The sequence below is a fragment of the Bos grunniens genome, chromosome 1 (assembly GCF_055505025.1).
Source record: "Bos grunniens cultivar Pamir isolate PY7600 chromosome 1, Bosgru_T2T1.0, whole genome shotgun sequence".
Classification (NCBI taxonomy): domain Eukaryota; kingdom Metazoa; phylum Chordata; class Mammalia; order Artiodactyla; family Bovidae; genus Bos; species Bos grunniens.
In genome coordinates, this window is record NC_141165.1 from 119,306,846 (window position 1) to 119,319,108 (window position 12,263).

The 12,263-nt window shown below is 38.6% G+C and overlaps 1 long non-coding RNA gene across 2 annotated transcripts; it reads right to left on the reverse strand.

Annotated features, from left to right (window-relative positions):
- Nucleotides 1-256: 256 nt before the first annotated feature.
- On the reverse strand, nucleotides 257-9,594 carry LOC147380169 (uncharacterized). Of its 2 annotated transcripts, none has more exons than XR_015134736.1 (3): nucleotides 9,241-9,594; nucleotides 810-915; nucleotides 257-707 (listed from the first exon to the last, which is right to left on the reverse strand). It is a non-coding gene; the product is annotated as an uncharacterized LOC147380169 (long non-coding RNA). The 2 variants fall into 2 exon arrangements; XR_015134737.1 differs by having other exon boundaries at nucleotides 810-950.
- Nucleotides 9,595-12,263: the final 2,669 nt, after the last annotated feature.

The window sequence follows — 12,263 nt, forward strand, 5'->3', positions numbered from 1 at the left end:
TTTTTCTTAGGGGACTATAAACACCTTAAAGCAAATTATATTTTCACTATTAAACCAAAAGCTTCTAGCAACAGCTGTTACATTGTGGTTGCTCCACAAATTTAACTAGCATCATTACTTCAGCAAAATTTTATTATCATAATGTTTCTGCCCTTTCGACCTCTATTCATATAGACCCAGCTTCAATCTCTACTAATAACATTCTCTTAAAAAGTACATACAATATTTAAAAAGTTGAAGGAAAGAATGCTTAAGAAATAATAAAATAATATCTTCTATCCTTTTATTGAGTTTCTATAATTATTTCAATAAAAATATTTAAATGCTGTAAGTTAGTTACTTATAGGAATAAATGTGTAAAAAACAAATTGCCTCAGAGAAAGCCTCATTTAAATAAGTCATTATTATTATCTGGGTAGTAATGACTAGATAAACAGGTGTTTTTCTTTCTTTGTCCAAGGATGTCCCTCAGCAACAAAAGAATATCCATTCCTATACACCACTTCTATATTAACCAAAAAGCAGGGTAAAGTTTTTGTTAAAGTTGAAAGGTAGACTGTGTAAGTGTCAGCTTTCCATGAGGCTTTCCTTTCAGTCTGGCAAAATTCAGGTCAGTAAATCTGAGGCCCATCTGAGATTGGTCTCATAGATCAGTCATAGCTGGGGTCAGGTCCAGATCAACTTCAGCCTTCAATCAGTGTGCTGACCTGAATAAATTCAATCAGAAGGCTTCATTCAGTTCCAACTGAAAAAAAAAAAATCTTTTAAAAAGTAAAAATCTCTTTTAATACATCCACCCTCATACTTACAAGGGATATCAAGAGAAAAGGAATTGTCAGAGTAGATCATGATCTTGATACCACATTCTTAGAATCAGCTTATCCAGGTAGGAGTTAAAGCACTTCACTGTGTAAACTGTAGAAGAAATTACAGTCATTGCCGGGCTAAACCTTGGAAGAAATGAAGAATTTCAGTCTTTGATGCTGTCAAACTGACACTATTCATCATCCTTGAATTGGCTTTTGGCTTTAAAATAAATAAAACAAGTCAGAGCACCCCTTCAAATCCCCATAATAAAGGCAACTCCCTACCCTAGCTCATCTTGGTTTTGGAGCTGAGAGCTAAAAAAGATTCCAAGTTATTAATACTCCCAAGACTGCAACCAACACTGAAGTCAAACAATCTCGAGGAGTTACTGAACTGGGTATTGATTGTAAACACTGGGTTTGTTTGTTATTTGATTTTTCAGTTTTCTAGGAACAAAGTGAAATTCACATCTCTCCAAAAGAAAGCATGCTCTGGTTCCTGGAAGCCAGAGTTTACGTGACTTGAGTTCATTTGAAGAGAATAATTTATATTGGCATGAATAAATAATAGCAGGGAGTTCTGTCTAAACAAGATATATTATATTCTGAGAAAATATTTGGTCCCCATTGTAACATCTCATTTTATGCTATGAGTGACTACAAGAACAAAATCATTTCAAAATCATTCAGGTTTTTAAAGGTTGGATTTCTTAAATAGTGTCCTGGCATCACTAAGAGACACAGGGGGAGCTTATGTTATGATGAACTGTCTCCTTGCTAAGCTTACCTGGTAAACTTGAAAGCAGGTGATTTACAAAGGATATCAGAGTGACATTTTGCCCTTTTATCAGATCTCTTTTCAAGAGAAAAAAAATAGATCTATGGCCAGTGATTTTTTTTAGTACACCACAAACTGACTTGTTTGGTGTGGGAGAGAAAATTTCTGCATCTTCAGTTTGTAGGTGGGACCCTCCCCAGATATTACAAATTCGGCCCTGCTCACTGCTGCTGCTCGGTATATCTGTACTGAGGACACTTGCAGGTTCTGTTTCCTTTTGTGCACATTAACTCTTTAACTGAACCAGCTCCTTTAAATTAATCTGATAGCATTTAAGCCATAAGCACTGTCCTCTTGAATTCTCTCTTTTGCAGATTAGACCTTTGCTGTTAAGGGGTTAGTAAGAACATTTATGTTACTAACTCCAGAAATAAAGGCTTAAACACTAATTGTGTGTTGTTGAGTCACTAAATAGTGTCCGACTCTTCTGTGACCTCATGGACTGTGTAGCCCGCCAGGCACCTCTGTCCATGGGATTTTCCAGGCAAGAATACTGGAGTGGGTTGCCCATTTTATTCTCCAAGGGATCTTCTAGATCCAGGGATTGAACCTGTGTCTTCTACACATGTCTCCTGTACTGCAGGTGGATTCTTTACCTCTGAACCACCAGGGAAGCCTAAAGACCAATTAATGTGTTTTAATTCTAAAGGTTCAAAAACCTAAACAAGAAGGTGATTAAAACTAGTTTTTATTTCAGTAAATGACCAAACAAAAAAGAGAGTTGCATAGCTCAAAATGAAGAGCGTGGAAGAGGAGTGAAGAACTATTAATTTGGATCTCATTCTGCCTTGTACTAGCTGTGGGATCTGTGAGCAGATCTCCTGAACCTCACTTTTCTTATCTCAAAAGTAAGGATAAAGGGTTGAGATCCTATCCAGCAATAAAATTCTATGGTGAGCTAAGGTCCCACATTGAGCTATTTCAGATTTTATTGTCCTAAAGGGAGAGCAATAAATTTCCTTCCCATATACAGTGCTCTTAGTAGAGGTACTTGTGAGTAATAGAATTTTATAATAGTCTGGTTCCATGCTTGCTTATATAGACCATTCCACCAACATCTTTGGCTTCCAGAAATCTATTTCATTTTGACTACTGAGAATTAAAAATTGTATCTGTAGCTACAATGTAAGAATACATTACATTAAAGAAGATGTTACTGAAATCCAGCAAATTTCTGGATTTCGAGTGCTAGTTTATTACATAAAGGAATACAGATGGATTAAAAGTCTTATTCTGCATGTTATGTAATGTATCTCTTGCTGTTCATGTGTTGTGGTAGGCTGAAAAATGATCCCCCAAAAGATAGCCACTGAACCCTGTGAATGTTATGTTATGTTGGTGTTAATCTCAAAAATAAAACAGCCATTGATTTTAAAAGCTAAATAGTTTTACTTAGAAATAGCAGAGAACTGTAATTTGGTTCAGGCAAGCGATAGTGAATCATAGGCAAGTCCAGGAAACAAAGGAGGGAGGCTTACTATTATTAGATTTTAGGAGGAAATTGGTGAGGGTTATTTTGAACAAAAGTTCAATGGAGAAGAACAAAAGTTCAAGATTGTGGCTTCTTATTGGCTGCAAGCAGTGGCTAGTGTGTTGTTGTTGGGGCGGGGAGGACTCTTCGTTCTTTTTCTTAAAAGCAGGAGATGAAATTCCCCTGTGAAAAATGTTCCTCCCTGTAGCAGAAAAAGGTAACATTCTTTTCATTATGGGTAAGAAATTGATGAAAACGCTAGCAAAGTAATGCTCAAAATTCTCCAAGCCAGGCTTCAACTGTCCGTGAACCAAGAACTTCCAGATGTTTAAGCTGGATTTAGAAAAGGCAGAGGAGCTGGAGATCAAATTGCCAACATCTGTTGGATCATAGAAAAAACATCTACTTCTGCTTCAGTGACTATTCCAAAGCCTTTGACTGTGTGGATCACAACAAACTGGAAAAGTCTTTAAGAGATGGGAATATCAGACAACCTGAGCTGCCTCCTGAGAAATCTGTATGCAGGTCAAGAAGCAACAGTTAGAAATGGACATGGAACAGCAGACTGGTTCCAAATAGGGAAAGGAGAACATCAAGGCTGTATATTGTCACCGTGCTTATTTAACTTATATGCAGAGTACATAATGTGAAATGTTGGGCTGGATGAAGCACAAGCTGGAATCAAGATTGCCAGGACTATCAATAGCCTCAGATACACAGATGACACTATCCTCATGGCAGAAAACGAAGAGGAGCTAAAGAGCCTCTTGATGAAGTGAAAGAGGAGTGAAAAAGTTAACTTAAAACTCAACATTCAAAAAACTAAGATCGTGGCATCTGCTCCCATCACTTCATGGCCATTAGGTAGGGAAACAATGGAAACAGTGAGAGACTTTATTTTTTTGGGCTCCCAAATCACTGCAGATGGTGACTGCAGCCATGAAATTAAAAGACACTTGCTCTTTGGAAGAAAAGTTATAACCAACCTAGACAGCATATTAAAAAGCAGAGACATTACTTTGCCAACAAAGGTATGTCTAGTCAGAGCTATGGTTTTTCCAGTAGTCATGTATGGATGTGAAAGTTGGACTATAAAGAAAGCAGAGTGCCAAAGAATTGATGCTTTTGAATTGTGGTGTTGGAGAAGACTCTTGAGAATCCCTGGGACTGCAAGGAGATCCAACCAGTCCATCCTAAAGGAAATGGGTCCTGAATATTCATTGGAAGGACTGATGCTAAAGCTGAAACTCCAATACTTTGGTCACCTGATGTGAAGAGCTGACTCATTGGAAAAGACCTTGATGCTATGAAAGATTGAAGGCGGGAGGAGAAGGGGATGACAGAGGATGAAATGTTTGGATGACAATACTGACTCAATGGACATGAGTTTGAGTAAGCTCTGGGAATTGGTCATGGACAGGGAGGCCTGGCGTGCTGCAGTCCATGGGGTTGTGATAGCTTAGGGTGAACGGTGTCAGATTTGTGATCTCCAAAGAAGAAGGTTTAGCTTTGGGACCAGAGACCAGGCTTGACCACTCAGGGCTCCTGTGTGGCACAAGTTTTATTACAGTGAAAATGGACAGAGAAAGCTTCTGACAAAGACATCAGAAGGGGGTGGAGAGTGCCCCACCTGCTAGTCTTTAGCAAGGGAATTATATACTTTTAAATTAATTATTACAATAAATCCAAAAAGTGTCTCAAGTTTGTGAAAATTTTACCAGACCCACTCCCACAATTTACATTTTAGAATAACAGGATTAGAATATAACAATTGAAAAATCCTACTAGACCCACTCCCATAATTTAGATTTTAAGATATCAGGATTAATTAGAAGTTTCTCAGGAAGGAGAAACTGTCCTCAAGCAGGGTACATTGTTGTTATATAATCCCTAGTACAGAGTTTAAACTGAGTTGTTTGTTGTGTAATCATCAGTTCTGGGCTTAAAGAAAAAAAAAAAAAAAGTTTTATGTGACTAAGGAAAGTAGAGGGGGAAAAAAAAAGTTTGTCTTTTTCTCCTCTTTGAGAACAATCCATGGGGTCACAAAGAGTCAGACATGACTGAGCAACTGAACTGACTGATTGACCAAAGACTGTGTACAATGTAAGTCTGGATGCCAGAGAGTTGGTAAGCAGCTGGGCTTTAGACATCTTTGTTTCTATTTTGTTTCTGTTTCACATCTCTTACAGTATACCCACATTTAATGATTATTTTTAGATACTAGTTTTAGAAAAACTTTGTGATGAGGGTATGGGGTGACACTTACTTTTGATAATGATGATTATATGTTTGAGATTTTCCTTTTTTGGTTTCTAGGAAGCTGAATATGAAAATAAACATTTTGTCTTAATGAATAGAAAATAAAAATGCTACATAATTGGTCTTAAGTCCAGACATCAATCTTTTAAATAAAGTGATCCAGAATACTTTGCCATCTACATCCCAAGAATTTCATGGTACTTTATTCCCCTGTAATCAACTCACTGTCAAGTTAATATATATAACTTAAAAACTTAGTATTTCACATGACATAGTTAAGAAGCAACTTTATTTTTGTCTCCTACTGCCCATTCAAACGGAGAAGGCAATGGCACCCCACTCCAGTACTCTTGCCTGGAAAATCCCATGGATGGAGGAGCCTAGTAGGCTGCAGTCCATGGGGTCACTAAGAGTCGGACACGACTGAGCGACTTCACTTTCACTTTTCACTTTATGCATTGGAGAAGGAAATGGCAACCTGCTCCAGTGTTCTTGCCTGGAGAATCCCAGGGACAGGGGAGCCTGGTGGGCTGCCATCTATGGGGTCGCACAGAGTTGGACACGACTGAAGCGACTTAGCAGGAGCAGCAGCCCATTCAAAATGTTTTCAGTGATGCTATTCGTTCGTGTGTGCCTGCTGCTGCTGCTGCTAAGTCGCTTCAGTCGTGTCCGACTCTGTGCGACCCCATAGATGGCAGCCCACCAGGCTCCCCCGTCCCTGGGATTCTCCAGGCAAGAACACTGGAGTGGGTTGGTCTGCTAAGTTGCTTCAGTTGTGTCTGACTCTGTGCAACCTTATGGACTGCAGTCTGCAGGCTCCTTTGTCCATGGAATTCTCCAGGTGAGAAAACTGGAGTGATTGCCATGCCCTCCTCCAGAGGATCTTTTTGACCCAGGGATTGAACCCATGTCTCTTACATCTACCTGCGTTGGCAGGTGTTAGATGCAGGCACTATGATTTTTCTATCATTCTGTTATAACAGGTCTTCCATTAACTTTGTGTTTAGAACATAGTCTCTGATTAGTAAATAGAATGTCTGGGCTGACATTAGTGAAGACTACAAGCTTGATTTACTGTCAAAGTCTTTTCTCCATCTGTAGATTGCAGCCTCAGTATGGAAGTCTGTATCAGGGAAGGAGACATGCTCGGTTTCTCCTCCTTTCTTCCACCTGAACCACCACATTAACTGCTCTCACCACTTGTTAGCTCCCTCCGTTGTTACCTACTGTTTCTTATCCTGCAGGTTCTGAGGGAGTAGGAGAAAGAAAGTAAAGTGAGGGATTTGGAAAGATCTGACTTGAAGTTGTACCATTATTAGCTGACTGTGTGCCCTTTGGGTCCAGTGTTTTCTTTCATGAGCCTTGAGGGACCCCTATGTTCCCTTCACACCAGCAGATGAACCACTAATCTCTTTTCTGGGAGATCATGAAGACTTGGATTCCTTCTTCAGGTCTGGGCATCCAGCCTTTTTTGGCTGGGTTCTGTTTGTCCCAGAAAACCTTGGGATAGCACCTCAGATAACCCCCAGGCTGAATCTGTTGTCTTGACTACCTCTGAGAGAGCATCTCAGTAGGCATAGCAGAAGTCCCCTGATTCTGACTGAGGGTAGTTATTAGATCTACTTTCTATTACTACATTCTCATTGGCACCCCACTCCAGTACTCTTCCCTGGAAAATCCCATGGACGGAGGAGCCTGGTAGGCTGCCGTCCATGGGGTCGCTAAGAGTCGGGCACGACTGAGTGACTTCACTTTCACTTTTCACTTTCATGCATTGGAGAAGGAAATGGCAACCCACTCCAGTGTTCTTTCCTGGAGAATCCCAGGGACGATGGAGCCTGATGGGCTGCCGTCTATGGGGTCGCACAGAGTTGGACACGACTGAAGCGACTTAGCAGCAGCAGCAGCTATATGTAGTAGGAGTTATGCCTAGGCCACTATCTGTTTAACTGATTCAGGTATGATTTGTTGCTCAACTCAGAGAACACATTTCAAAGCGCTCAGAGTGGTCCCCTTGAAACATGTCACCCCTTGAAATGTTTGAGGTAAGGGGAAACATATTCTTCCTTTAGGGTGAGTGGGATTTTCCCCAGCGATATTTTCCCCATGACATCTTTGCTCTTTCTCCACACTTTGACCCCTTAACTGGTCCATGATTTGTTGACAAGATTCAAAAGCCATGGAATTGGTCCATAGGGAAGCTGCTTGAGTATCTGCTTATGTGTATTTCTCTCATACTTCCTGTGGTGTTTGCTCTCTCTAGTACTGACTTCTCAGTTACTGAGGTAGAATTGCACTAAAAAATCCTAATAACCTGTGGTCTTTCAACCTTGACAGTCATATAAATCATATAAAAAGTATTCTAGAACACATGCCTAGATCCCTCTCACAGCCTCTGTTGTCCAGCGACTAGGAATCTAGTTGTTTTTTTTTAAAGCTGCTATATTTTTGCTTCATTGACAGGTACATTCAAAGAGGCATAAATGATGTAATACTTATGAGTGTCTGGGTCTCTTTTGGTGGAAAAATCATGGATACTGTGAATGATGCTTTTATTAACTCTTCTAAATACTTTGCAACCTAAAATTGCTTTCTTATTTATAGAGAAATAAAATTGTTTTCTTATTTCTTATATATGACAAATTCTTGAGTATCTTGGTATAGAAATTATTAATCCATGAAGTTTTACACTTTTAGATAATTTGGATTTTTCTTTTAATTTCCTTACACAACAGAGTCATTTAGTAGATAAACAAATATGTATTATATGCATCCATAAGTTCTTGTGTGTGTTGTTGCTAAAGAGTTTAGCATCAGTGGAAAAGCCAGTTTCACTCACGTTTTCAATTCAGGCCCCTTTCTGGGGCTTATATTCTCCCAAATAGAGTAAAAGTCTTGCAGTATGTTTTGATTTACTTCCAAATAGAAAAATATCCAGGAAAGTCTGCCCTCCAAATGCATAATATAAAAATATATACTTACATTTTAACTAAGAATTATAATTAAACACCTCAGGCAGCCAAATAAAATTTATCGGAAAGAAAAGGATTTGCTGATCATTTATGCTATTGTGCCTTGGAATAACATGCAGAAGCCAGTTGATATTACTATAAAGATTTGTGTAATGTCAACATCAAGCAACCAAGTCATTCTGGAAAGTGAGAGATACTTTACACAAAAGTTTAACTCATGGTTTCGATTTGATATGAACTTAAACTTTGCTTACCCTTGAGAATCTTAAACCATAATCTTAAACCTGGAAGCAAACAAAAGTATATTTAAATATTTCTATGGGCATATAAAAGTGCATGTTTAAAGTCAGTCCCTGTAGAGTGACATAGGGGCTGTTGTAGATGGGGTAAAATTCTTGCCCATAAATATCAGTGTCATATAGCAGCATTAGAGAATTTCTCCTCTTTTCTCCTCAAATACAAGTATTTCCTCTGCTTACATACCACATTATAGAAAAATAACACTTTATTAGGAATAAATTTGCCAAATTTGTTTCCTTTTTTGACAAGGAGATCTAGTGACCAATTAAAGAACTGAAAATCTGCGAACTCAGAAATGGTAATTAAAGAGAAGATAGGAACCCAAGAATGTTCCTTATTTCCTTGAAAGATTGACCTGGGGATAGCTTCATTTAATTTAAATCTCATTTGCTTCTATAATTTTAACTACCACTGTATTAGTCATGTATTGCTGTGAAACAAGTTATCCCAAAACTCAGTGGCTTAAAACAACACATGTATTATTTCATAATTTTTGTAGGTCAGAAATCTGGGTGTAGTTTAACTAGGTCCTCTGCTTCATTGTCTCCTTTAAGTCTATAATTAAGGTATTATCTAGGGTTGGGGGGGTCTCACCTGAAGGCTTGAATGGGTAAGGATCTCTTTTGAAGCTCGTATAGATGGTTGCTGGCAGGACTCAGGGATGTTGAGTGAAGGCCTCAGTACCTCACTGGCTGTTGGCTGGAGGCTGCCCTCAGTTTGCTCTGTGTGGATTTTCCAACATGATAACTTGTTTTGTCAAAGCCAGCAAGAGAGGGAATCTGCTAGCCAAGAGGAAGTCATAATTTTCTAACAATGGAAATAACATCCTATCACTTCTGGCATATTGGATAGACAGAAATCACTAGCTCCAACTCACTTTTTAGGGGAAGGAATTATATAAGGATGAGAATTCTACCACATAGCAATCATTGGAGGCCATCTTAGGAGTCTGCCTATCATAGCCTTCAACACGCTAAATCTAACCTTCAGCTCTCCCAGGAAAACACATGTGGATTCCATCAAGAACCACAGACCCGATATGGCTAAACCTGCTTCTCTCCTTGTGTTTTTAAATTCCAGTTAAAGTCATCACCAGCCACTCAGTTTCTTATACTAGGAACTTGATGTCATACTCAGTGTATGTGCTGTGTGCCAAGTTATTTCAGTCGTGTTGGACTCTTTGTGACCCTGTGGGTTGAACCCACCAGGCTCCTCTGTCCATAGGATTCCCCAGGCGAGAAAACTGGGGTGGGTTGCCATGCCCTTCTCCAGGGAATCTTCCCGACCCAGGGCATGAACCCAGGTCTCCTGCGTTGCAGGCAGATTCTTTATTGTCTGAGCCAAGTCCCAGTCTACCCAAATAAATATTTCTCCATGAGCAAAGTAGTTGGAAGGGAATTTTATCCTAAGAATTGTTGTTATTTTAAGTATATTCATAATTTTTGACTGCTACAAAATTGTTAGTCTCAGAACAACTTAGATTTTTTAAACAATTATTATAACTTCAAAACTTAAAAATAGCTACCCCTTTGTTTTTATGTAATACTTTTATTTATCTTTTTTAGCAGGTTTCTGCACTATAAATCAATTTTCTGAAAATTTAATGTTAAAAAATGAAATCATCTTATAGTAATTGCTTCAGTGAAAAGTCTGAGACTAAACTTGGCAAACCATGCTTGTTATTGTACTGCACATAGAATTGGCATATACATTGCTTTATGTTGGGCTAATCACCTAATCTTCCCCTGTGGCTCAGTTGGTAAAGAATCCGCCTGCGATGCGGGAGACCTGGGTTTGATCCCTGGGTTTGGAAAATCCCCTGGAGAAGGGAAAGGGTACCCACTCTAGTATTCTGGCCTGGAGAATTCCATGGACTGTATAGTCCATGGGGTCGCAAAGAGTCGGACAGGACTGAGTGACTTTCACTTCACTTCACTTCAGTCACCTAATCATCAGAAGATCAGGAATTTGCCTTAACTTGTCACTTACTCATTAGAGTTAGAAAACTATTTTTGTTGTTAGGTATGCTATGATTTAACATTAATATGTTTAGGGGCTTCTGTTTTCTTGTAGTTGTCTACTCTACCATTGGTAGCGATGGAGGGAAATACAGGGTTGAGGTGTAAAAAAGAAAACATGAAGTATTATTGAAGAAACAGTTTTGCAGACGTACTTGTTTCTTACAGTCGGTTTTACTTTTCTTTCTACCTGTCAATATAATATCTTACTTAGTCATTTGGTGATCTAATAAGAAGTTGAATGAGTGAGAAGCTTGGATAATTCTCTATTGAGAGCTTTGCATAAACAACTGAATATGGCACAGGAATTGGAAATTGAATGACTCCTGTGTCTAAAATAACTATGTTGATACATGGAAGCTATATAAGAGATTTTATTTTGCATGTTATAAATGAGATAGAGAACCCCCCCTAGAGATGCTATGCTTTTGGCGATCAGGAAAAACTTTTATTTCCATATTAAAATCACATGTTGGTCTGATTTATCACAGGTTTGGGCATTTAACTGCTTTGTGTAATAATTGAAAACCTACTTCTCACATGCACCTTGATTCCTTGATGATAAATATAAGTTTTATAAGAAGAATCAATATTAATTTAACAAGAAAAATCAATAGTCTGGTGAACTCATTGTAATAGTAATTTGAAACTTTAGGATTACTTTACATTCATTCAAAATATGTTTATTGAATATCTATTTAGTGATAGGTACTAGCAACAAATATGAATGCTGCATAATTGTATTGCTATTTTGAGTGCATCTCATCAAGTACGGGGAGAGACACTAAGTGAGAAATGAGCAGCTATTTTATTAGAATTCTCTCCTACCAAGTGACCTCGGACTTTGTAGATAGGCTATGACCAGTAGCTGTGGGGAGAACTCAGGGAAAGCCTCTTTATTCCAGCTTCTTGCTGACATTGTTCTTTGTTAAAGAGCTTTTACTTACTGCCAGAGCTGGAGTTTCAGGCCCTCAAAGAGGTTACAGGCAAAAACAGAAAATGCAACTTGATCTGTGTAAGACATGTGAAAGCATCTATCGTAACACTGCGAAGGAAATAAACTTTTGAATGAGAAAGAACTAAGAAGCACTGGGTTGGGGAACTGCATTAATGCTGTAGACTAGGCCCAGGGAAAAAGTTTCTCAATAGAAACTAACTATTCATTGAATTTGGACTGGCAATTCGTTTCATATAAGATATTATACATGTTTCAGTGCCATTCTCCCAAATCATCCCACCCTCACCCTCTCCCACAGAGTCCAAAAGACTGTCCTATACATCTGTGTCTCTTTTGCTGTCTCGCATACAGGGTTATGTTGATGTATGGCAAAACCAATACAATATTGTAAAGTAATTAACCTCCAATTAAAATAAAGATATTAAAAAAAAAAAGAAACTATTCACAAAAGTGCTACAAAGTGCTTCGAGGCCTATCTCCTACTTGGCGACAAAGATCAGAGCTGTCTGTGATTTATTTGTGGCTCAGGGATTGCGAGTTGCTATCAGATCTACATTTACTCAACTGAATTAAATGAATTGCTTGGCAGAAGCGCCAAAGTAAGAATACAATGACTTTGGGGTCGAATTTAACTAGTTTTC